The sequence below is a fragment of the Elephas maximus genome, chromosome 5, assembly GCF_024166365.1.
Source record: "Elephas maximus indicus isolate mEleMax1 chromosome 5, mEleMax1 primary haplotype, whole genome shotgun sequence".
In the NCBI taxonomy this organism is placed as follows: domain Eukaryota; kingdom Metazoa; phylum Chordata; class Mammalia; order Proboscidea; family Elephantidae; genus Elephas; species Elephas maximus.
This window is the reverse complement of record NC_064823.1, coordinates 32,544,052-32,571,897: the sequence shown is the minus strand read 5'-3', so window position 1 is coordinate 32,571,897 and position 27,846 is coordinate 32,544,052.

The window sequence follows — 27,846 nt, the reverse complement described above, 5'->3', positions numbered from 1 at the left end:
GTGTGTGGGTGTGTGTGCAATGTCTACTGCAGTATCTAACGGATTTTTTTTTTAATTAGTAAACCAGCTACCATGTTGAATTGATTCCAATTCATGGTAATACCATGCGTATCAGAATAAAACTGTCTTCCATAGAGTTTTCAACTGCTGATTTTTTTCAGAAGTAGATCCCCAGGCCTTTCTCCCAAGCTACCTCTGCGTGGACTCAACCTCCCAACTTTCGAGTAGCATCCAAGAGCATTAACTATTGCACTGCCCAGGGTATCCATTGATTAGCAGATGTTCCTTATATTCTGGATACAAATTTATAGCTCTTTACTATATTCATGTTGTCTTTTCCTGAACATATGTTCTTATGTAAAATAATTCCAGTTTTTAAATCTTTTTATGTATAGTCATTTTTACATTCAATTCAAAAAATATTTGCCTATCCAAATGTCATAAAGATATCCTCCTGTATTAACTTTCGGAGGCTTAATATGTATATATTTTTTTCTTCTCATATCAGTCTTTGATCACACCAAATTATTTTTTGGGTATGGTGTAAAGTAGGAATTAAGATTATGCTCTTGTATTGACATTCATTTGATTTCAAATGATTTATAATGAAAAGAGTCCTTTCCTCACTGAATTGAACTGGTTTGTTTTTGGAAATCAGAAGACCTTCCTTGCATTAGTGCTAACTTTCTTATTTTTACCATTTTTCTTCTTTATGTTCTTTACCTTTCCTTTCTTATATAAAATATTTAGATTAATCAAATGTTTTAATTCTTTTTCTTCTTTTAAATCATTAATTATACATTTATTAAGTATAATTCTAGTGATTATTCTAGATATAACATCAAGCATTATTGTCTTATTACAAACTAAAAATTACATTTACCAATTAAAAAGGAGAATAAATGTTAAACTATGAAAACACATTGGATAAAAATAGTTTTGGGAGCAATATAATGCAGTTTGTTTTGAATGTTTTATGTTTTGACTGCAGGCATATAATAAGGTATACAAATCTGGCAGAGCATGAGAAATGCAATATAAAAAAGCCAAAATTGAGACTTAGGAAGGTGATTATGGTTCAATGAATTACTTAGTATGGCCCTTCTAGCCATGGTCTTTGTGAATCACACACAATGATTGGGTGGGACAACACATATAAGCATATATATATATATATGTGCATATAAGCAAATATACCTGTGATGTTTGGGGTTATGTGTCAGCTTGGCTAGGCCGTGATTCCCAATATTGTAGGGTTGTCCTCCATTTTATGTGTTGTGGATCCTGACCTCTATATGTTGATGAGGCAAGATTGGTGTAGGGTATAAGTTGGATCAGAGTCTTACAGGAGGGAGTGACTCAAGTCCCACCCTTACTCAAGTTACACACTTCCCTGGGATATGGCCTGCATCTAAGATATGTGTGTGTGTCATGGTGAGGTTCTCTCTCTCTGCACCTGGATTCTGCAACTGTTTCATGATTGATTGACCTCTGGTTCTTGGGGCTTGAGCCAGAGGCCTGCTGCCCAACCTACTGATTCTGGGATTCATCTGCCTCCATCATCTGACCTGATTTATCAGGTTCCGTAGTCTTGTAAGCCTGCAGTCTGTGGTCTGAAAAGCTCCTGCAGCCAGGTGGTTTGGGAGAAGCCTAGGCCTGACCCACCGATTTGGGACTTGCCAGTTTCTACAACTGCATGAGCCATACCCAAAGATGGGAGGGAGTGCTGAGGGGAGAGGGAGTAGTTGATGTGAGAGATGATGGAGTGGTACAGCAGTTTGGAAAGGTTAGACATTTGGAACATCTTTAACCTCTGCCTCATAAGAACCAGCTTTGTGCTGATCCCTATAAAATAAATTATTCATTAAGTTGGGGAGTAATTACTATTGATGAAGTAAACACAAATAGTAAAAATCATTTAAATCAGTGAAAAAGAGGGAAGAGGACAGAACCCTGTGGACTGCTTACGTTTGTGGAGCACATTTAGAAAAGAGAACAAATGGAGTTTATAGAGAAGGGTACGTCAGAATAGAGCCAAAGTTAAAAAGCATATTTCAAAAAAAGAGGATAGTGGAGTAAGACTGGAATTATAGAGTACCAAAGTCTTCAGAAAAATTAGGGAGCAAGAGAAGCTCACCCGATTCAATAATTAACAGACTTGAACCAGACAGTTAATATTATCAGTTAGTCAGGTTGGAGGTTTGTGTGTACTCAGAGATGCCTCAGAAGAAAAGTCTGGAAATTTACTTCTGGAAATATCAGACACTGAAAACCCTATAGAGCACAGTTCTGCTCTGACACACATGGGGGCACCAAGAGTCAAACCGACTTGTCAGCAACTGCTTTTCCAGTTTGTAATGGTAGCAAAACTATTTTTAAAAAATGTTTTATAAATTACTAGGAATTGTGATATGCAAAATAGTCCAAAAGTTGACACTGTCCTAATTTTCAGAAAGGAGAAAAAAGTGGTATAATAAAAAATATTAATTAGAAAACTGACAAAATTATGGAAATACATGATTTGATTTTAAGGCAACATTAGAAATAGAAGAATTCAAAACTCTACAGCATAATTACTACAAATTAACAAATTATTTTTCTTTAATATAATTCCCTTTTTTCCATATTCATGTAATGATTAGCATATTTGTGTAATAGACAAAAAAGTGTATATACTTTTACAGTCTCCTTTTATATTTTGTTTATTAATTTTCCTATACTTCCAAAGTCATTTGTAATTATTATTTTAATGAATCATACTTTTTCATCTAGTTAATGCAATATACTTTTTTTATTGTGGTACATTAGATTGCTTTCAATTTTTGATATTATGGATATTCAGGGAAATAACTGCAAAATAAAACAAAACAGAGAACCATATTTTGAAGTTACTTTCCTGAATATAATTTCCATGATGGGATTATTACTTTTAAAGGATATAAAATTGTATGCTGCTCTTGGTGCTGCCATATTGTTTACAGAAAGAGTTGAGCCAGCGTGCCAGTTGCCTCAGAGTTGCAACAGAGTTTTAGCTCAAAACCAGTCTGTCCATTCAAAAAGCCTATGGACCAAACAACTTCCTAAACGGCATCCTAAAATAAAATTCCTGTTAAATTATAAAAGCACGGATTGAGGGAGTGTTCCTTAGCATAAAGAAATGGATTAAAACCAAAAATATCATGATCTTAAAAAAATTGGTTGTTTGAGAATCTAAATTTACGTGGTGAAATAGCACATACTTCATGAAAATGTAGTTAGATCAGTGTCCACCCAGAGATCTTCGGCTCTAACTAACTCGTGTATGTGCCAAAAGACCTGTCATGACTCTGCAGAAATTCCACGAAGGAAAAGGTACACTGGTATCATCACGAGATCATGCCAGTGAGCATCATCTCATGTAAAGAATGGAATCTAAAATCATTTTGTAGGAAATTTGTATCATTAAAATTAATTTTGTAAAGCACCATTTTAAAAATTGTATTGTTGGAACCAAACATACTCAGTCTAAATAAGAACAACACAATATATCTTTCTTACAATGGTAGGATAATGTTTCTTCATTTGAGTACAAGAAGACCAATTGACTTGCATCTAGAAGTCATGTTGCAGTAAAAATACATTTACCTTTAAAAGTTAGAATCATCCTAATCAGAGTAAGATAGTCACACTATAAGAGATATCCTAATAAGGGACAACTGGCAAAGATCTTAATCAGCATACAGAAGATTTTCAAAGGCTATACTTGCTTTACATGATGCTGCCATATATTTATAACTGACTAGTTGGCTTGAGGAAACACTGGAGGCGTAATGTTAAGTGCTACAGCTCCTAACCTAAAAGGTGGCAGTTCGAATCCACCAGCCACTCCTTGGAAACTCTGTGGGGCACTTCTCCTCTGTTCTGTAGGGTCACTATGAGTCAGAATTGACTCAATGGCAAAGGGTTCTTTAGTTGGTCTGATGGAAGATAAACCAATCCAACTTAATGTTAAAGAGACCTTAAGATCCCTGAAGCTTACTTGTTTATTTATTTACTTATGTATTTTGTCTTTTGGAGGGTCTGCAGTTCAATGATTTCCTTCTTCTTCTTCTTCTTTTTTTTTTTTTTTTCTGTGACCTACTATGGTATCATTAAAAACAAAACAAAAAATCATCAACCTCGAGAAAGCCAGCATTAATTTCTGTGATCTGAAACTAAAATACAAACAAAAACTGTAACTAAAACAATCAAGGAAAGTGAGATTTTTAGTGAAAATTAAATCACCCAGAAAGCTCTTCCTCCCTTAATCATTTGATGAATGGAATTGGCCATCAATACATGAGTCATTAAATGTTTACTTCTAAATGAGTATGGATGGTTAGCTGACTATATTCCTTACTAATATAAGTAACTAAAAATGTAAATTCATAATCATGTAATGTATGTTAACTATTCTGTCTTGATATTAACGTAATTCTGCTATATGACAATCAAACAGTCATATATGAAGGAGCTTTTGCAGGGCAACAGTCTTGTTATTTTTACTCAGCGTATACAGTGCATTGCTCCACCAATGTAATATACATATATGTATATATATATATATATAATAGGAATTTCTTCATACAAATGTTTACTCATATTGATTTATTTTGATATAGAGATCAAATAATTTATCCAGAAGCAAAGATTCATGTTCTTTAAAAATCATTTGATTTCTTTTAAGGTAATTTGCTTCCTTGTCCTTCCCTTGCTGTTTAAAATGTGGAGGCATCTAAATCAGTCCAGCTCAATCAAGGAGAATCTAGCCATAAAGATCAACAGAGGAAAGATTTTCCCACCACAGTATTGATAAGTGTCAAGATATATTTTTAGAGTCATATCAACCACCTTATGCTCAATTAATATTTTCAACTTGCATAATTGTTTATGGTTGCATTGTATATGAAAATAACCACAGAGATTGACAAAATTACAAAATTGATAACATGTTGTGTAGTTTTTTTAAAGTATACAAATGGATTCAATCTCAGGAAATTTTTGTTAAGAAATAAATTTTTTTTTAATAACCGATTTCCTCTGGTTTGATCCAAAGGGGGGAGGTGTCGCTTTTTCAGTTTGCCGATGTATACTGTGTATAATTATATTATAAAAAAATATAACACAATAGATAAAATCTATCAGTTCTTTTTGACCTTTCTGTTCTGTCACAATGGTTCTTTATTGCTTAAATAGTGTGTGTGTGCATGTGTGTGCTTGTATGTATATGTGTACATCCCATGTGTGCACACACACAATTAGGTTTATGGGAAATAATATGTAACATTATCTGCTTTTGTAATGACTGGACACACATGCATAAAAAAACTATAGAGCACAATATTACATTATTATATGATACATAAAATATGATACATATAAATGGTTGAAGGATCAAAAAAGCTGATGAGCAATTGAATCTACTTATAGATGAGTTGATGTTAGGACTTAAAACATTATATACATATATGCCCACCAGAGCCAGGGGCAAGAGAATGAAAAAGTGAAAGAGAAAAGAAAAACACAGAAGAGGGAGGGAGGAAGAGAGAGAGAAAGAGAGAAAGGACTGGGACATATTTGCTATGTCCCAGGCACTGTGTTATATGCTTTATTCAGTTTTTGATTTAAAAAATATATATATGTATATCAAGAAATTCAGTCAAGCTTATTTTTACCCAATCAATATAGTTCCAGGATTTTTTGTTTTTTAAGGTGGCTTCCAGACAGATCTCCTTTGTTAATTTTTAGAATAAAAATATAAGGTTATAGCTTTAAATTGTTTTGTGTTTCTCCCCAGAAGTACAATCGTTTGTGAACACTGCGTAAGAAAAGCAGAAGCTTTTGTTCTCATTCCAGAGATGAAATCAATCAGGAGAATTTATGTGGACAATAGAAACATAACAGAGAGAGCAAGACAGAAAATTGTCTTTAAAAAAAGGAACAGAAATATTAAAAAGAGATTAGAAGAATAAACTTAAATAATGAATATTTAAGGTGTGAGACACAGTAGGGCAAAATTTCAGAATTTTTCCTGAAAGATTCAATTTTTAATTTTTCAAAGCCACAGGAGATCTTTGAGATAATGCTGGAGAGTGTGGGAATATTCTTACACCTAGTTCCATGCAATACAGGAATCATCCCTGGAATGTCTTTTTGTTACATTGTAACAAGGGAGTAAGTATGGCCCTTCATTTGCTTTCAGTATAATATCCCTGCCAGATGACGTCTACTTCTATAATCAGGAGGATGTCTTACATTGCAGCTGACAGTCAATTCTTCAATAAAGAATGATTCATGCTTGGAATCTACATATACCAAACTCAATTCATTTAATAAACAGGTTCATTTTATCATCTATTGTAATGACAGATCCCATTTACATGTTTTTATTATTTGTTTAAACATTATTTATTCTTCAGTTTGGATTAAGTCATTTTACTATTACGCAACAACAAATGATATTCATTTTAACTCAAAATCTTAAGTTAAAATTCTAATGACTTTCCTGTATGGAATATTGCCTGACATTTTTACTGAAACAATCAAAAATATATTGCTTCCCTTGTATTTCAGTGTGGAGTCCTGGTGGTGCAGTGGTTAAGAGCTTGGCTGCTAACCAAAAGGTCAGCAGTTCGAATCCACCAGCGGCTCCTTGGAAACCCTATGGGGCAGCTCTACTCTGTCCTATACGGTCACTCTGAGTAGGAACTGACTCGATGGCAATGGGTTTGGTTTTTGGTTATTGGTATTTCAGTACACCTAATATGAAAACTATTGACATGATAAGCATTGGACAATTTTTTGGTAATAGAAAGCTTCAAAACTAGAAAAAATACTGTATAATTTTATATAAGGAATATAGTCTCTAGACATATATAAGAGAAATTTCAGAGTGCTGATGAGGTTTTAATTTAAAAAGATGCCATAAGCATAATATATGATCTACTTTTCTGTTTCTATGTAGTCTGTTGGAATCAGGTTTTATTTCTTTAAAATTTTTATTACTCAGCTGTTCACTGCAATTTATTTTCTTGAGTACTCTCTTGTATGTGAATAAATTGAAAACTTATTTAAATTAACCTTAAGTAATCTAAAGATAAACACCTTTAATATAATATAATGTGAATGATAAGATATAATGATATAACATATCTATATATTTAAAATTCATAAAACAGTTTTCTATTCATAAGGTTTTCACTGGCTAATGCTTTTCAGAAGTAGATTGTCGGGTCCTTCTTCCTAGTCTGTTTTAGTCTGGAAGCTAAGCTGAAACCTGTCCTCCACGGGCGACCCTGCTGGTATCTGAATACTGACGGCATAGCTTCAAGCACCACAGCAACACACAAGCCCCCACAGTAGGACAAACTGACAGACACAGAGTTATTATACCAAAAACAATTAGTCGATATTCAACCATTTCAAGAGGTGGCATATGGTCAGGAACCGATGGTACTGAAGGAAGAAGTCAAAGCTGTTCTGAAGGCATTGGCAAAAAACAAGGCTCCAGGAATTAATGGAATATCAACTGAGATGTTTCAACAAACAGATGCAGTGCTGGAGGGGATCATTCATCTATGCCAAGAAATATAGAAGACAGCTTCCTGGCCAACTGATTGGAAGAGATCCATATTTATGCCTATCCCCAAGAAAGGTGCAACCGAATGTGGAAATTATAGAACAATATCATTAATATCACACACAAGCAAAATTTTGCTGAAGATCATTCAAAAACTGGTGCAGCAGTATATCGACAGGGAACTGCCAGAAATTCAGGCCGGTTTCAGAAGAGGATGTGGAACCAGGGATATCATTGCCGATGTCAGATGGATCCTGGGTAAAAGCAGAGAATACCAAAAGGATGTTTACCTGGTTTTTATTGATTATGCAAAGGCATTTGACTGTGTGGATCATAACAAACTATAGATAACACTGTGAAGAATGGGAATCCCAGAACATTAAATTGTGCTCACGAGGAACCTTTACATAGATCAAGAGGCAGTTGTTCGGACAGAACAAGGGGATACTGATTGGTTTAAAGTCAGGAAAGGTGTGTGTTAGGGTTATATTCTTTCACCATACCTATTTAATCTGTATGCTTAACAAATAATCAGAGAAGCTGGACTATATGAAGAATGAGGCATCAAGATTGGAGGAAGACTCATTAACAACCTGCGTTACGCAGATGGCACAACCTTGCTTGCTGAAAGTGAAGAGGCCTTGAAGCACTTACTAATGAAGATCAAAGACCACAGCCTTCAGTATGGATTATACTTCAACATAAAGAAAACAAAAATCCTTACAACTGGACCAATGACCAACATTATGATAAAGAGAGAAAAGATTGAAGTTGTCAAGGATTTCATTTTACTTGGATCACAATCAACAGCCATGGAAGCAGCAGTCAAGAAATCAAAAGACACATTGCATTGGGAAAACCTGTTGCAAAGGACCTCTTCAAAGCATTGAAGAGCAAAGATGTCACCTTGAAGACTAACGTGCGCCTGACCCAAGCCATGGTATTTTCAATCGCACATATGCATGTGAAAGCTGGGCAATGAATAAGGAAGACTGAAGAAGAGTTGACGCCTTTGAATTGTGGTGTTGGCGAAGAATATTGAATATACCATGGACTGCCAAAAGAATGAACCAATCCGTCTTGGAAGAAGTAAAACCAGAATGCTCCTTTGAAACAAGGATGGCGAGACTGCGTCTTATATACTTTGGACATGTTGTCAGGAGGGATCAGTCTCTGGAGAAGGACATCATGGCTGGCAGAGTACAGGGTTAGTGGAAAACAGGAAGACCCTCAGCGAGGTGGGTTGACACAGTGGCTGCAACAATGAGCTCAAGCATAACAACGATTGTATGGATGGCGCAGGACCGGGCAGTGTTTCATTCTGTTGTACATAGGGTCGCTATGAGTCAGAACCAACTTGACAGCACCTAACAACAACAACATAACAGTTTTCTATAAAGTTCACCAAAATTTTATATTTTCAAACTTTACATTTTAAAATAAATATTTTATTTTAGACAATATATAGATTTACAAAAAAATTGCAAAGATAGTACAGAGTCGCCTATACTGCGTGCCCAAAAGAAAAACCATTGCTTTCAAGTTGATTTTGACATATACCGATTCAAGAGAGTGGAACTGCCCCGTAGGGTTTCCAAGGAATGGCTGGCGGATTCAAACTGCTGACCTTTTCGTTAGCAGCTGAGCTCTTAACCACTGCACCACTATAGGGTGGCTAAGAGTTGACCACAACATGTTAGTTTAGTACATTTGTCACAAGTAATGAGCCAAGTGATACATTATTATTAAAGTTCATATTTTAATGAGAATTCCTTATTTTTTATAAAATGTCCTTTTTCTGTTTCAGAATCACATGCAGGATACCACACTGCATTTAGTTGTCATGTCTCTTTAGGCTCCACTAGACTATGACTGTTTCCATATCTTTCCTTGTTTTTGATGACTTTGACAGTTTTAAGGAGTGCTGGTCAGGTATCTTGTAAAATGTCCCTATTGGGCTTTGTCTGAGCTGTTACTCCTGATTATACTGAGTTTATGGATTTGGGGGAAGAAGACCACAGAGGTAAAGTGCCATTCTCATTTCATCATATCAAGGTACATACTGTCATCATGATGTATGCCTGCTGATATTAACTTTAATCACCTGAATGAGGAAGGGGGTGTCAGTATAAAGTTACTCTTTTTACTCCTTTCCATACTCTTCAAATGGAGGTCACTATGTGCAGCCCAGAATTAAACAGTAGGGAGTTATGATCCAACTCCTTGAGGGGGCAATATCTACATAAGTTATTTGGAATTTTTCTATTCTTCCAGACTGTAAGTACAACGCAGAGAACCAGAATCAACATAAGACTGGTTCCTATGAGGCCAAGATGAAATATACCTCTGTCTTCCCCCTTCATTATTTCTCTGCTGGGTTAGATAATTAACTGTCACAGATCACACAGAACTCACAAGAACACACAGGCTGTACTTACTTTTATGTGGTTTACTAAAGTAAGAATGCAAAAGTAACAGAATACATTTCAGATGCAACTCAGTGTAAATGTTAGGAAACTCAGGATACAACTCAGGGAAAAGATATACAGGTGAGGTCTGGGAAATTCCTCAAAGCAGAGAGCACATCTCTTCCTTCCACAATCAGGGCAGCTTTAGACAAAGCTCCCTGCTGGAACAGGTCTCAGTCAGGGCAACTCTCCTGCAGCTCTGCTCTCCATGAGAATAGCTCTGCCTGTGGTGTAGTGGTTTAGTGCTACAGCTGCTAACCAAGAGGTCGGCAGTTTAAATCCACCAGGCGCTCCTTGGAAACTTGATGGGGCAGTTCTACTCTGTCCTATAGGGTCGCTATGAGTTGGAATCTACTTGACAGCAGTGGGTTTGGTTTGGTTTGCAGTATCAAAGGTTTCTATGGGCTAGTCCACTAAAAAACTCCTCATCAATTGCAAGGCAGACTCTCTAACCAATCTGGGTAAAGGTCAACTACAGGGTGGTTCATAAAATGACCAATTCTTGCAAGCATGGTAAAGCGAATAGTAAAGCAACTAATACCTGCAAACTGCTTATGCAGATAGTAAACCAACCAAGACTGCAGCCTGACCAATCATTTGGGGAGGATTACAAACCTTATATTGGAAAGGCGATTTTAAGAGAAACCCATTGCACCACATAGACAAATGGAAGATTCCTCTATTCTCTCCAGTTCTTTTTTTTTTTTTTAACTTATTTAATCATCTATTTATATCAGCATGGACTCATGTACGTTTATTTTATACTTTGGGTTATAATCCTATACTCCAAAAACCCTTGTTTATTTTGTTGCTCAAATTATTCTAGTTTGGCCATTAGGGCTCTCTCAGTTGGTTCCTGTATCTTTTTTGGCTACCCCCATCGTTGTTTTGTTTTGTTTGTTTGTTTTGCATATATTCTTACTTTTTGACACTGTGAGTCCTGTGTTTTAATTTTTATACATATCTTTTTTTTTAAATTGGAGAGTGATTTTACAAGCCAAGATCTGGGCCTTGGCACGTTCATTGATAATGAGTTGCCATGTCTTCTAAGGCTCTCTCAGTTGACAAAGCAATCTATGTGATTTATATATACATGTGTGTATACTAAACCGTGTATTTACACATAACTATAATTATTTCTAATATGTTACCATCTATGTCTATATTAAGCTTAACGTTAGTTCATACTGGTGTTTTTAACTCTGTTCCATTACCATATTACCTTCTGTCCTTGCTTGTCTCCAAATTCCCTCTCCAACTATGAGAAATCTGGCTCTCATCATCCATTTATATAATTAATTCCATTATTCATGCATGTGGCTTCAGAATTGTTAATCTGTCCATCTATGGAAATTAATTTTATCAACTGGAGATCAGTGCTTATTAGGTACAGTTACTTTTGCTTTTAAACTTACTGACTCCACTTGTTCCACAATGGTTGTTCCCCTTACCTATGTCAGAGACATGAGGCAATTTTTCCTACTCTCAGTTCTGAGAACCTGGTAGCATTCCTGGAGGTAAAAAACTCTTATGAGTCTTCCACACTTTTGTGGGTATTAAAAAAAAAAGTTTTTTTTTTTTTTTTTTTTACCTCCATTAGAGAAATGCAAATCAAAACTACAAGGAAATTCCATCTCACTCCAACGAGGCTGGCATTAACCCAAAAAACACAAAATAATAAATGTTGGAGAGGTTGTGGAGAGACTGGAACACTTCTACACTGCTGGTAGGAATGCAAAATGGTACAACCACTTTGGAAATCGATTTGGCACTTCCTTAAAAAGGTAGAAATAGAACTACCATAAGATCTAGCTAGCAATCCCACACCTTCAAATATATCCTACAGAAATAAGAGCATTTACACGACAAGATATATGCACACCCATGTTCATTTGCTTACTCTCACACTAGTTCCAACCCATCCTTTAGCAATTCATAAAATAACATTTATGTTTTCCTAAGAGTTTATGACTCTAGAGACTTCTGCTCTGGGTAAGCATATTTTACTCGCTGTATCTCTCGGATGTGCCTGTCTCTCCAGAGGTGGTGGCTTGCACTGCAATTTCTGTTTTAAAATTGGTCAAAGAAATATAATTGATTTTGCAGTTTGTCCAGCTTTTTCATGTTGCAAGGTTAGAATGATGACTTTTAAGCTCTTCATGTTGGAGCTGAACTGGAAGTCAAATTATATACTTTTATTTACTTCATATGAAAGACATTTGAAGAAGTTATAATCACTTCCTTATAAAGCAACCATTTATGGATTAAAAGTACTTATATAGACAGTGTTATACTACAGAACTCAATAAATCTTGACAACTTTGGTCATTGTGATTTGTTTCTTGAATACTTCAGTTTTTGACCATTCTAGCACCTTCCCATAAGAGTGCATTTGATTTCTGTAGTGAAATGTCTACTTATACTGCAGGTTTTGGAACCCTGTCACTGCTGACTGCCTGGTTGGTAGCTTCATTTTCTTGATATAATACGTGCTTAATTCAGACATTTCACATTTTCTGTAACTTCCTTGTGACTTCACATTGGAGATGTTGTTATTGTTGTTAGGTGTCGTTGAGTTGGTTCCCACTCATAGCAACACCGTAGGACAGAGTAGAACTGCTCCACAGGGTTTCTGAGGAGTGGCTGGCGGATTCTAACTGCCGACCTTTTGGTTGGCAGCCGAGCTCCTAACCACTATACCACCAGGGCTCCACCTTAGCGATAGGGATGGTTAATGAAATTTCTTACCTTTAAGGTCTTACCTCCTTAAGGGTAGTACAAAATTATCTTCTCAGGCAGCAGTTTTACAGAAAGTGACGGGTTTGTTCATCTCTCTTCACTTTTTAAATCTTCTCAAATTTCTAGAAAGTGTTCTTTCTAAAGTGTTGTCACTGACTAAAAACCAAAACAAACCTATTGCCATCAAGTCAATTCCAACTCGTGGAGACCCTGTATGAAGATTGTTTCAGATGAGGTGGAAATCAGCCTTTTTAAATCCTTGGCCCCATCACTTAATTTAGTTTGATTCAAATATCGCTTAGTAAATGCAATCATGTACTATACGTAGTTTCAGATACTGGAAACTGAGACATGAGCAAGATCATATCAACTGTAAGATCATGTCATTTGTTCAGCAGAAGATCCAGAAGTTAGAGATTGAGGCCCACTCCCTGTAACCATGGAGGCCTCTCTACCATGACTGGTGGTCGCTCTCTTAGTAAACTATATAGTATATATTTAATTTAATTAATATAGATTTGATTATATAACTGAATTACCTATTGAAAAAAACTGAGGTTAAAGAGCGTTGAAACTACCTCATGCCATTATGATAATCACCATGCTATATATCTGACTTTAGTCTGAGATTCAATTTGGGGGCTTTAACTACAGTAGATATTCAATACTTATTTTTCTCAATTGTGCTAGAGATAAGTTAAATTAAAAAAAAAAAGAGAGAGAGAGAGATGTGAACAACAGGGACTTTTTTCTTTCTTTTAACTTAAAAAATAGTTTTTTTTTTTTTTGGATGAGCCAACTGTAGTGGGTTGAATGTTGTCCCTCCAAAATTCATGTACACCCAGAGCCACGGAATGTGACATTATTTGGAAATAGGATTCTTGTAGGTACAGTTAAGATGAGGTTGTATGGAATAGAGAGGGTCCTACTTCAATATGACTGGTGTCCTTATAAGGAGAAAAGAAACACAGAGTCATGTACACAGAGAAGAAGGTCATGTGAAGGCCCAGTCAGAGATTGGAGTGATATGTCTGTAAGACAAGGAACGCCAAGTGCTGCCAGCAATCATCAGAAGTTAGAGAGGCAAGGAAGGATTCTTCTCTAGAGCCTTTGGAAGGACATGGCTCTGCTGTGTCATTGATTTTGAACTTCTGTCCTCCAGAACTGTGGAACAATAAAGTTCTGTTGTTTTATGTAACTCTGTTTCTGGTACTTTTTTTTGATAATCCTAGGAAACTAACATACCAGTAGAGATTAAGAATAAATTAAAAGAAATAATTTGAAAAGAATAAGATTAATGTGTTATTACTAAAAATGAGTGTTTCTTATATTCGAAGAATTCATGCCGATATAAAGTGAGAGACCCTATCCTTCCTGAATAAACTGACAGCTATTCACATCCTTCTTCCCACTTTGATGCTTTCCTGTTTTTTTCTCTTTCAGCTCATTTTAAACTTCCATCTGTGTCTAAAGATAAAGGGAACATAATTATTGCCTTAGAAAATGTTTTCTAGGCAGTTTAATCTGAGTATTGGAGAGTAAACCGAAACTCAAACCTTCACGTTCCCCTACTGCTGTATATATCCACCCGCACATCTTTCATCTGCAGGTTATATTTGTGAAAGTAATACAGTCATATGTCAACAGAAGAGTCAAAGAAATACAAAATCTACGTGGTCAGTCCTGATCACTACTCTGCACTCTAAATCTATGCTCTCAATCCCTGTTGGAATATCTGTACTAACATTTAGAATATCTAAAGTTTTATGCCTTTGTGTGGTTAAGTGTGAAAAAAAGAAAGCTTTATTAACTTTCATTCTAGAATACTGAGCTTAGATGTTTAAGGGCCTTAGATTTGTTATTTTGGATTTAACTTGTCAGCTAATTTCTCCATCGGGCATAATAAGAAAAATGTCTGAATTACAGTGTGAAAAGGGCTGTTTTAACTAATGTGTACCAAATGTCTTTATAAACTGAAATGCATAATACAAGTGAAAAATATAGTAGAATATATAATTAAAGCAACAAAAACAATCAGCAAACGACATGGCTCTGCTGAGTCATTGATTTTGAACTTCTGTCCTCCAGAACTGTGGAACAATAAATTTCTGTTGTTTTATGTAAGTCTGTTTCTGGTACTTTGTTTGACAGTCCTAGGAAACTAAAATACCAGTAGAGATTAAGAATAGCAAAAAGAAATAATTTGAAAGAAGAAAAACTGCCTTATTGTGCTTTTTATTCTATAGTAATTATGATTTGCCACTTTTTACCAAGAGTATTCAATTGAATACAAGTTATTTTGTTCAGCTGTTAAAAGATTTCAAATTTGAAATTCAAGTTCCATATGAAGTAGAAATATTTTCTTTTCTCTAGACTTTTAAATATGTTTAAAATATATTATACTGTGTATGAACAGAAGACTGAATATTAAAGGCAAGCTTATATTTGTGTCTTGTTTTCTGAGTCACCCATGTTTAAATTACTGACAAAACTGAACACTATCGCTGTCAGCCATGCCTATGAATCTAGCTGAGGAAGTTTGAAGCTGAATTCTAATCTGCCTTGGATAACACCAAAAGATTTGCTAGGGCAGTTAAGTTTTATTTGGATTATATATATATATATATATATATATATATTTGTAACAGATATTGCAGTTATAAGAAACCACGTTGAACTTAAAAATATTGGTATCGGAAAACAATGGAAAGAAATATGGAACATCATGATGACATTTTCAGTAGTACATTGTGTGGTGAAATAGGGTTTGGCTACATTTGTGTTAAGGTAGCAGCAACTTTTGGACAGGAAGGTGGACACAGACTTTCACAGAATCACAGTCTTAACAATAAGAAGATGGTTTATGAATCCTCCATGAGCTAATTTTGCTTTACTCCAAGAGATTCCAAGACAAAATTCAAGGCTAAGATGGGCCTAGATTGAAAACAGTTGTCTAGAATTTGTGTATCATATTCTGTAGGTATTGCTTTTTTTTTAATAGGTATGAACATTAAGAAGGGATTTCTCTACCTATTCTGTATTACAATAATTGGCTTATTTATCTTTCTCACCTCAATTATGAATTCTTTGAATATGAGAGACTGTCAATAAAACATTAATGAATAGTGATAAAATATATTAGGTAAGACATTCTGCCCACCTTCCACACTGAATATTTAATTTACAGGTGAATAAACTAATTACTGTTCTTTTACTTGGGACTCCTGTTTTTAGCCAGAGCAGGCTAGCATGGATACATGTATGCATGGAGGTTGTCACAGCTCAAGACCGAATCATTGACTGAAAAGTGTCAGGGACATATCTGAGCGAGGCCACTAAGAATGCAATGATAGTGATTTTCTTACTACCCGCCCTTCCATGCAAATAGGAAAATATACTTGACCAAATGACTCTTCCACCTTTGATTTCATGTAGTGGAACAAGAGGCAAAGGCTGAACTCTTTTTTAGAATTCTTTGAATTTTTTGAATTCCTATTCTAAGAATTTCTATTTCTTGCTAACCTTGTTATTGAATGAAGAGAAATTACTCTTAAAAAAGGAACCCCTAGGTGGCACCAATAGTTAAGTGCCTGGCTACTAATTGAAAGGTTGGCAATTCAAATGTACCCAGAGATGCCTTGGAAGAAAAGCCTTCCAATCTACTTCTGAAAGGTCAGAGCCATTGAAAATCCTATGGAGTGCAGTTCTACTTGACATACATGAAGTCACCATGAGTCAGAATTAACTCTACTGTAAATGGACTGGCTACTGTTAAAAACAAAAAAATCAGGGTAGGAGAAAATCAGATTGATTCCTTTATACGCAGTTGTGTGCACTGAGTCAGTTCTGACTCATAGCAGCCACATATGACAGAATAGAACTGCCCCATAGAGTTTCCTAGGCTGTAATCTTTATGGGAGTAGATCACCAAGTCTTGTCTTTGGCAGAACTGCTGGAGGGGTTCAAACCGCCAACCTTTCAATTAGCAGCTCAGTGCTTAATCATTGTGCCACCTGGACTCCTTTTACCTTAGTTTTTTGTTTTTACATGCTGTCTTAGTTATCTATTGCTGCTATAACAGAAATACCACAAGTGGATTGTTTTAGCAAAGAAAAACATATTCTCTCACAGTTTAGGAGGCTAGAAGTCTGAATTCAGGGCACCAGCTCCAAGAGAAGGCTTTCTGTCTCTGTCAGCTCTGGGGAGGTTCTTGTCATTAATCTTCCTCTGGTCTAGGAGCTTCTCAGGGCAGGAACCCTGGGTCCAAAGGACACACTCTGCCCCTGGCACTACTTTCTTGGTGATATGAAGTTCCCTTGTCTCTTTGTTCACTCTTTTTTTTATATATCTCCAAAGAGATTGACCCAGGACACAACCTAATCTTGTAGATTGAGTTCTGCCTCATTAACATAACTGCCTGTAATCCTGCCTCATTAACATCATAGAGGTAGAATTTACAACACCTAGGAAAATTACTTCAGATTACAAAATGGTGGACAATAACACAATGCTGGGAGTCATGGCCTAGCCAAGTTGACACACATTTCGGAGGGACAAAATTCAATTCCTAACAAGTACTAAGGAGCAAATTCAGATTTAACTTATATCTATTCACATTAGACTATTAAGAAAAGAATTTATTTTTATTTACTAGAGGTCTTGGATAAGAGAGCCTTGGCGGCTCAGTGATTAAGAGCTTGGCTACTAACTAAAAGGTTGGCAGTTTGAATCCATCTATGGGGCAGTTTTACTCTGTCTTACAGGGTCGCTGTACAACAGGTTTTTTTTTCTTTTTTTTTTTGGTTTTCTAGATAAGAACAAGATTGGAAATTCCTGATAATCCATAATTCATAAAAGAAGAAGCCTTACTTTTTAAATAGCCATTCATACTTTATTTATGACTTTATGGCTCTTCCATCTTTGATTTCCTACCTTTTTCTTTTCTTTTTTTCTTAATGAGCATTTAACTCCTTTGTATCTGTAAATTCAAAGCAATAATTAGTGATCAGTGAACAAAATACACAATGACTGTTTCCTGCTTTGCATAATACATGGAACTCTTGTGAATTTTAGAAGTGAACCTTTAAACATCAATATAGCAAATAAAACTCCCATGCAAACAATCACACATACACACAGGAAGGTGTTGCTGTGCTAATCATAGTCGTAATGATGAAAGCTGACTTTCAGGACACTGACTGCAGATTTGCTTCTGTGAAATCGCTAGTGTTATAGCTCATTTCAGCCCAAAAGTAACTAAATATACATAACACATCTTGACAAATGAATGGAAAATATCAAATGTCTGACAGCCTACATCTTCTCTATTTTCTTCTGAGAGCATGAAGGGAGAGTAATAATGTTTCATTTTGTAATGTGAAAATCTGTCACAACTATCAGATGCATTAGCTCAGCCTGTCTCCCACAGGAAGCACTATGTGTTCTTTCCAACTTCACCATGAATTTACTGACTGTATGTTACCAAATGGATAAGCCATCTCCCTTCAGTAAATGACCTTCAACCGAGCGGGCAGAATCGCTGTTCTTAATAGCCTGGTACAATACTGCTGTACAAAAGGGTTCATACATATGTTCCCAGTTCTTTGGTATAGCACTTAATCCCAAACCAAGAGTAACTGGAGCCTGAGAAACTGCCAGGGTCTGCCTCCTAAATTAACTCAGCTTCATACACTGTGGCTCCTCAGTACAAATTTTTAGCAACACTGCTCACAATATAATGAAGAAACCAAAGCTATTTTTGAAAAGTACCACTGAGAGCCTACTCAATAGTTGAATAGAGCTGACAAGGAATTTTGAAAAAATCGTTCATAAATATTTAAATGGACTCTTAGGGCCAGAATTAAGATTGTATTACGTTAATGTGACTAATTTAGTTTTTTTTTTTTCAGTTACAGAAAAATTCATTTACTGAGCAAACGGTTTGCCAGCTTTATTTTTTTTTTCAGCTCAGTAGTTTTAATTTAGCATCCTTTGTCTACCCATGCACTTGGAAATTCTGCTAATTCATCAGTAAAAGGTGAATTCAATCTACATATTAAATGAGTGAGAGTTGAAACAGCTAATTGCAGACTTCAGTAACTTATTAGCATTCTTTTCATTATTTTTTTTTCTAATGTATTATACAAGTTCATTCTTTCTTACATTGACACATTGACAGTTAAAAATTAAAGAGAAGTAAACGGCAGTTAGACTGGAAATTGAAAAAATGACAAAGGTATGATTTCAGACATATTGAAAAAAAAAAGAAGAAGGTATATATTAGGGATTGAATTGTGTTCCTCAAAAAGATATATTGAAGTCCTAACTCCTGGTACCTTGGAAAGTGACTATTTTTGGAAATAGAGTCTTTGAAGGTACTATCAGTTAACAGGAGGTCATACTGAGTAGGGTAGATCATGATCCAACTGAACGGTGTCCTTATAAAAGAGAATAGATGCAGAGAGACAGTGAACGGAAGAATGGCCAAGTAAAAATGTATCTGCGAGCCGAGGAATGCCTGGGGGTACCAGAGCTGGGAGAGACTGGAAAGGATCTTTCCCTAGAGACTTCTGACGGAGCATGGCTCAGCAGACACCCTGAATTCAGATGTTTAGCCTCCAGAACTGTGAGACAGTACGTTTCTGTTGTTTAAAGATGCTCTGTGGTACATTTTACCAGCAGTCCTAGGAAGCTAATACAGTATGTCAGATGAATGACATGTACTTGAAGTTCAGGCTTCCATATTGTCTGCCCGCCATCACAGGTGTGGAGTTCTCTACGATGCAATATGTGCATTTAATTTTCTTGAGTTTCTTTTTCACATTTTGTTCCTGTTAAAGAGTGTTTTTAATTATAATGACTGATTTCTCCTACCTGAAATTCAGATAGAACAGGAATAAATTCCCAAATATTGAACATTTCTTGAGTTTTTGATGGCTGACTTACAGTAATGGAAAACTATATAATAGCCAAGAATCCAACAATCAAGAGGATCTTTAGCCAGGTAGTTTTGTTTTTGTGTAGAGCATAGCAGGCTAGTGCGTTTTGCCACCTGTTTTATCATGCTTAAAAAAAAACCAAAACCAAACGCACTGTCATGGAGTCAATTCTGACTCATAGCGACCCAAGAGGACCGAGTAGAACTGCCCCACAGAGTTTCCAAGGAGCACCTGGCGGATTCGAACTGCTGACCTTTTGGTTGGCAGGCATAGCACTTAACCACTATGCCACTAGGGTTGCCTTATCACGCTTAGACAAGGTTAATTAATTTGCAGCAAAAATATTGTGTTTATTATGTTTACCAGCAAATCTGATATGTACCACTACATATTTTATTTTATATCTGAGATACACACATATCCAAATATACACAAATCATTTTAATTATTTATTTTAAATGAACATAGAGTATTTTAGAATGGAGGTTAGGCCAATCTTTTTTCTTTATTTTTATTGTGCTTTAAGTGAAAGTTTACAAATCAAGTCAGTCTCTCACACAGAAATTTATGTACACCTTGCTATATACTCCCAATTGCTCTCCCCTTAATGAGACAGCCCACTACTTCCCTCCACTCTCTCTTTTTGTGTCCGTTCTGTCAGCTTATAACCCCCTCTACCGTCTCATCTCCCCTCCAGTCAGGAGATGCCACCATAGTCTGAAGTGTCCACCTGATCCAAGAAGTTCACTCCTCACCAGCATCCCTCTCCATCCCATTGTCCATTCCACTCCCTGTCTGAAGAGTTGGCTTTGAGAATGGTTCCTGTCCTGGGCCAACAGAAGGTCTGGGGGCCATGACCACAGGGATCCTTCTAGTCTCAGTCAGATCATTAAGTCTGGACTTTTTATGAGACTTTGGGGTCTGCATCCCACTGCTCTCCTGCTCCCTCAGGGGTTCTCTGTTGTGTTCCCTGTCAGGGCAGTCAGCATTTGCAGCCAGGCACCATCTAGTTCCTCTAGTCTCAGGCTGATGTAGTCTCTGGTTTATGTGGCCCTTTCTGTCTCTTGGGTTTGTAATTACATGTTTCCTTGGAGTTCTTCATTCTCCTTTGGTCCAGGTGGGATGATACCAATTGATGCATCTTTGATGGCCACTTGCTAGTGTTTAAGACCCCGGACACCACTCTCCAAAGTGGGATGCAGAAAGTTTCCTTGATAGATCTTATTATGGCAATTGACTTGGATGTCCCCTGAAACAATGGTCCCCAAAACCCCACCTCTGCGACGCTGGCCTTCGAAGCATTCAGTTTATTCAGGAAACTTCTTTGCTTTTGGTTTAGTACAGTTCTGCTGACCTCACCTGTATTGAGTGTTGTCTTTCCTTTCACCTAAAGTAGTTCTGATCTACTATCTTATTAGTGAATACCCTTCTTTCCACTCCCTCGTAACCATCACAGAATGCTTTCTTCACTGTTTAAACTATTTCTTGAGTTCTTATAACAGTGGTCTTATTCAATATTTGTCCTTTTGTAACTAATTTCACTCAGCATAATGCCTTCCAGGTTCCTCCATGTTATGAAATGTTTCACAGATTCCTCACTGTTCTTTATCAATGCCTAGTATTCCACTGTGTGAATATACCATAATTTATTTATCCATTCATCCATTGATGGGCACCTTGGTTGCTTCTGTGTTTTTCCTATTGTAAACAGTGCTGCAATGAACATGGGTGTGCATATATCTTGTCATGTAAATGCTCTTATTTCTGTAGGATATATTTGAAGGTGTGGGATTGCTAGCTAGATCTTATGGTAGTTCTATTTCTACCTTTTTAAGGAAGTGCCAAATCGATTTAGAAAAGTGGTTGTACCATTTTGCATTCCCACCAGCAGTGTAGAAGTGTTCCAGTCTCTCCACAACCTCTCCAACATTTATTATTTTGTGTTTTTTGGGTTAATGCCAGCCTCGTTGGAGTGAGATGGAATTTCCTTGTAGTTTTGATTTGCATTTCTCTAATGGCTAATGATCGTGAGCATTTCCTCATGTATCTGTTAGCTACCTGAATGTCTTCTTTAGTGAAGTATCTGTTCATATCTTTTGCCCATTTTTTAATTGGGTTGTCTTTTTGTAGTTGAGCTTTTGCAGTATCATGTAGATTTTAGAGATCAGGGACTGATCGGAAATGTCATAGCTAAAAACTTTTTTCCAACCTGTAGGTAATCTTTTTATTCTTTTGGTGAAGACTCTGGATGAGCATAGGTGTCTGATTTTTAGGAGCTCTCAGTTATCTAGTTTTTCTTCTGCATTGTTAGTAATGTTTTGTATACTGTTTATGTCATGTATTAGGGCTGCTAACATTGTCCCTATTTTTTTTTTTCCATGATCTTTATTGTTTTAGATTTTATATTTAGGTCTTTGATACATTTTGAGTTCATTTTTGTGCATGGTATGAAGTACGAGTCTTGTTTCATTTTTTTGCAGATGGATATCCAGTTATGCCAGCATCGTTTGGTACAAAGAATGTCTTTTCCCCGTTTAACTGTTTCGGGGCCTTTGTCAAATATCAGCTGCTCATATGTGGATGGCTTTATGTCTGGATTCTCCATTTTGTTCAATTGGTCTTTGTATCTGTCATTGTACAGTTAAGCCAATTTTTTGAAGTTTATTTCTTTAGCTATTAATTGGATTTATATAAAACTTTTAGTGTTCCTTGAAAAATGTGTAAAGATGGTTTTTGTATTGCTTCAAACTGTAACAATTGTTATTTGAAAAATGTGCAGTTTCTTCTTTCCTTTTGTGTTTTTACTAAACAATTGATTTCCTGATAGCTTATATCTGGTATGATTTTAAAATACTTTCTTGTGTTGGGAATGATGTTTTAGCCATCAACATGTAAGTGAAGAAAATTTAGCCTCAGAAAAATTTGAAATATTATCTCCTCTTTTTCAGTTATGTTAACGTTCTTTTTGTCCATTAATATTAATAATAATAATGATGATGACAGCTACCAACATTTTTACTCTTGGTCAGCTGTGGTGCTATGTTCTTTATTTACCTTGTTATTGCTCCAAATCATAGTGACCGCAAATGCAACAGAATGAAACATTGTCTGATTCTGTGCCATCCTCACAATCATTGGTATGTGTGGGTTAATGTTATGTGTCAACTTGGCTAGGCTATGATTCTCAGCGATGTGGCAGACATTATGTAATCACCTCCCATTTTGTGATCTGATGTGAGCAGCCAATCAGCTGGAGGAAGAGTTTCCTTGAGGGTATAGCTTGCATTCGTGATATAAACGGATGTTCCAGCAAAACTCTCTCTCTGAATCCTGGATTTGTCTCATCATCGTCTGACTTCTGGTTTCTGAGAAGTGAGAAGCATTCATCCTGCTTGCATGTTTTGGATCCACTAGCTCCCACAAACCTGTGAGCCAGCAGCCTGCCTCCTGACCTGCAGATTTAGTGTTTGTCAGCCCCTGCAACTATGTGAGTCAGGAAAAACTTCCAGCCTCCTGCCTGACCCACAGATTTGGGACTTACCAGCCTCCACAACTGTGTGAGCCATTTCCTTGAAATAAGTCTTTCTATATGTATTTCTATACACTTAACTTGTTTTGCTCCTCTATAAAACCTAGTCTAAGACATTTGGCACTGAGAGTGGTTCCAGAGGAGCAAAATCTTAAGGATGAATTTTCTGAATTGGTTCTAGAATCTGGCTAGTCCTAAAGGCACTAATAACTCTATCTCCAGTAGTAAAGGGAGCCCTGCTACTCCGTGATGTAAAGTCTAATAGAAATAGGCAAAATATTATCACCATTGGATCAAATATTTGTGAGAGACAAGGCTCTGAGTGATTGTATATTTGATGCCTTTCAGCACCTTTGTGAGACTGAGAAGTGTAAGGAAGCTGGCTGGCTGACCCTACTTTTGGTAGACAAAGTGGAAAAAGAAAGGGATGAGCTCAAGGCTTCAGGGTCACAGCTCAAGTGCCACATAAAAGTTCAGGAAGTTGTTATTTGTGTCCTGAAAAAAGGCTTATTTCTTGTAGCAACAGAGCTGATACTGCCTAAAACCAAACCCAGAGTCTTATCTTAAGAGTGGCTGAATTACAATACCGATTGAATTCCCAACCTTGAATGGTGTCTGAAGTTAAAGCGAGTGCATTGACTGGGAAAAAATAGAATCTAAGAATTTGGGATAAGGACATGTATGCAGATAACATGGAAGCAGCGGACACTGAGTTCCTAAACTGTTGCATCACTCCTACCGACAGAACCAGCCTTCTCAAACCCAACTGAAGATATTACTCCAGTTTTCTCTGCTAAGCCATCCTTCCTAGTAAAACTATCCCCCTCACCCCATCTGATGAGATTTATCCAGCTGTGTCCAAAGAGTTCTTGTCTGAGATATCTCCTGGGGTGGAGCCTGGAGCATTGCCTGAGGTATCACCTAAGACAGATGCCTTATGAGATATTTCCAAATGTTCCCAGAACCCAACCCTACCACCCATTTTTGATTCTAGACTTACGACTTTGGTCTCAGCAAACAACAAGAGTTGAGGTACCAAGTGTGATACAGGAGAAGACATGCTACACTCCAAAAGAACTGCTTGATTTTTCTTATACAAATAGAAACCTAGGGGATATGTGTAGGAATGGCTATTATTGGTGTGGGATAATGGTGCAAGGAACATAGAGTTGGAACAGTCTGAGATTTTTAATACAGGGCCACTAAGCACAGATTCTTCATTCAGTACTTCAGCTTGAGAGGTTAGAATAGAATCTAATAGATTATTTGGTTGGTTCAATGAAGCATGCATTAAGAAGTGGCCTACATTAAATCACCCCCACGCATCTGTCAGTTTGTTCATACTGCGGGGGCTTACATGTTGCTGTGATGCTGGAAGCCATGCCAGCAGTATTCAAATACTACCAGGGTCTTCCATGGTAGACAGGTTTCAGCTGAGATCCTAGACTAAGACAGACTAGGAAGAAGGATCTGGTGATCTACTTCTGGAAAGAATTAGCCAGTGAAAACCTTTCGAATAGCAGCAGAACATTGTCTGATATAGTGCCAGAAGATGAACTCCTCAGGTTGGAAGGGACTCAAAAGATGACTGTGGAAGAGCTGCCTCCTCAAAATAGAGTCAACCTCAATGACGTGGGTGGACTCAAGCCTTCAGGTCCTTCATTTGTTGATGTGGCAAGACTCAAAATGACAAGAAACAGCTGCAAACATCCAATAATAATTGAAATGTGGAAAGTATGAAGTATGAATCTAGAAAACTTTGGAATCATCAAAAATGAAATGAAATGCATAAGCATCAACATTCTAGGCATTAGTGAGCTGAAGTGGATGGATATTGGCCATTCTGAACAGAAAAATCACATGGTCCACTATGCTGGAAATGACAAATTGAAAAGGAATGGCATTGCATTCATCATCGAAAAAAACATTTCAAGATCTATCCTGAAGTACAATGCTGTCAGTGATAGAATAATACCCATACACCTACAAGGAAGACCACTCAATAGGAGTATTATGCAAATTCACACACCAACCACTAAGGTCCAAGATGAAGAAATTGAAGATTTTTACCAATTTCTGCAGTCTGAAATTTATGGAACATGCAATCAGGATGCATTAATAATTATTGGGATTTGAATGCGAAAGTTAGAAACAAAGAAGGACTGGTAGTTGGAAAATATGGCCTTGCTGATAGAAATAATGCTGGAGATCACATGATAGAATTTTGCAAGACCAATGACTTCTCCATTACACACACTTTTTTCAACAACATAAATGGTGACTATGCACATGGGCCTCTCCAGATGGAATACACAAGAATCAAATTGACTATATCTGTGGAAAGAGAAGGTGGAAAATCTCACATGCTTTGGACGTGTTATCAGGAGGGATCAGTCCCTGGAGAAGGACATCATGCTTGGAAAAGTAGAGGGTCAGCAAAAAAAGAGGAAAACCTTCAATGAGATGGATTGGCACAGTGGCTACAACATTAAGCTCAAGCATAACAACAATTGTGAGGACCACGCAGGACCCGGCAGTGTTCCCTTTTATTGTATATAGGGTTGCTATGACTTGGCACCTAACAACACAACAACATTAAATCAAATTGAAAAGTCAGATGTGCCTTGGTATGTCATAGAAGAAGGCATCCAAAGGTTTGGGAAATTGGCATGTTAGAGTAGATTTATCAAGTTGGATGCAAAGACCCACCCAGGGAGTCCCCAAAGGTCATGGCTTTGTGCAAGGAGCCCTAGCATCCTTGAAGATTGCTGTGATTGCCACTTTACATAGGACAGATTTGACAGTGGGAACCGCCCTAATATTTAGACAGCTAACTACTATGGGGAAGATTGGACCTTGGGGTGGCAGGGACCACGTGGCAGCTTAATCACCAAAGACAAGGTGGGAAATTAATGAAGATCAGCGTCAAAGCACAATGAGAATAGCCTGACTTGCATAGGGTTATGATGTTGGTTACTTAGTCATGGTGTCCCTAGGAGTGAATAGAATTCTAGGTCAAGTGAATGACAGTCTGACTTGAATCACCAAAATACAAAGTCATGGCTCCTCGATCAATTCCCGGACTTGAGCCAGTTTACAGATCCACAAACTCTTGAATGAAGGGGAGCCTGGGTTTCCTTGAGAAAGGACCCCATTACACAGCCCAAAATTTTTACTATTATTTTCCCAGCCTTTCCCAAAGATGTCTATGGCCATTTATGAGAGAGACTGTTTATCAGGGAAAAAGAAATAATCAGACTTTTTGGGGATTACTGGACACTGGCTCTGAACTGACACTAATTCCAGGAGACCCAAAATATCGCTGTAGCCCACCAGTCAGAGTAGATGTATATGGAAGTCAGGTTATTAATAGAGTCTTAGCTTAGGTCTGTCTAGCAATGGATCTAGTGTGTCCCTGAACCCATCATGTAGAGATTTCCCCAATCCAAGAATGTACAATTAGAACTGGCAGAACCTCCACAGTGAATCCTGGACATGTGGAGTAAGGGCTACTATGGTAAGAAAGGTCAAACGGAAGGCATTAAACTACCCCTTCCTAGGAAAATAATAAACCAAAGGCAATTCACATTCCTGCAGGGATTGCAGATATAAGTGCCACCACCAAGGACTTAAAAGATGGAAGGGTTGTGGGGGGGAGGCAGTGATCTCCACCACATTGCATTCATCTTGCCTATTTGGTATGTGCAAAAACCAGATGGACCTTGGAGAATGACAGTTTTTTGAAGGACTGTTGCTTCCATGGGCATTGGTTGTTGTGATGGGTAAGGTTGTGGGTCAACTTGGCTGGGCTATAACTCTCAGTAGTTTGATAGTTGCATGTCAGTGTGATCATTTCCATGATGAGATTTAATATTATGTGGTCACCTCCATGATGAAATCTGCTGTGAGTAGCCAATCTGTTGAAAGGGAGCTTCCTTGGGTGTGCATCCTGCATTGAATATAAAGGGATATTCTGGCAAGGCTTGAGGGTTTTTGCTTATTCTATATCCTGTAGCTGGCTCCTATTTATCTGACCTCTTGTTCTTGGAATTAGAGCTAGCAGTCTTGCCTGTCCATCTTTGGATTTAATTGATCTTCACAGCCTGTGAGCAACAGCCCTGCTTTCCAACCTTCAAGTCTTGGCTTTGCCAATCCCTGTAGCATGTGCATCAGGGGAAGCCTCTATCTTCATCCACGGACTTGGGGCATTCCAGCCTCTACAGCCACATGAGCCATTTCCTTGATATAAATCCCTCTGTATATATGTATATTTATATGCTTTACTAGTTTTGCTTCTCTAGAGAACCTGGCCTAAGACTTTTGGTGCCAAGTGTGGTTCTAGGGAAACAAAATTGTAAGGGTGAGCTTTCTAAATTGGTTCTTAAGTCTGGTTGTCTTAAAGATGTTGGTGACTCTGCTTTCAGTGGTAGAGAGGGCACTGCTAACCCTTGGTGTGAGGTGGCAATTCAAATAAGCAAAATATCACCACAAAAATCAAGTATTGGTGAAAGGAGAGGCTCTGGGTGATGGAATATGTGATGTCTTTTGACAATTTTGTCAGAATGAGAAGTATAA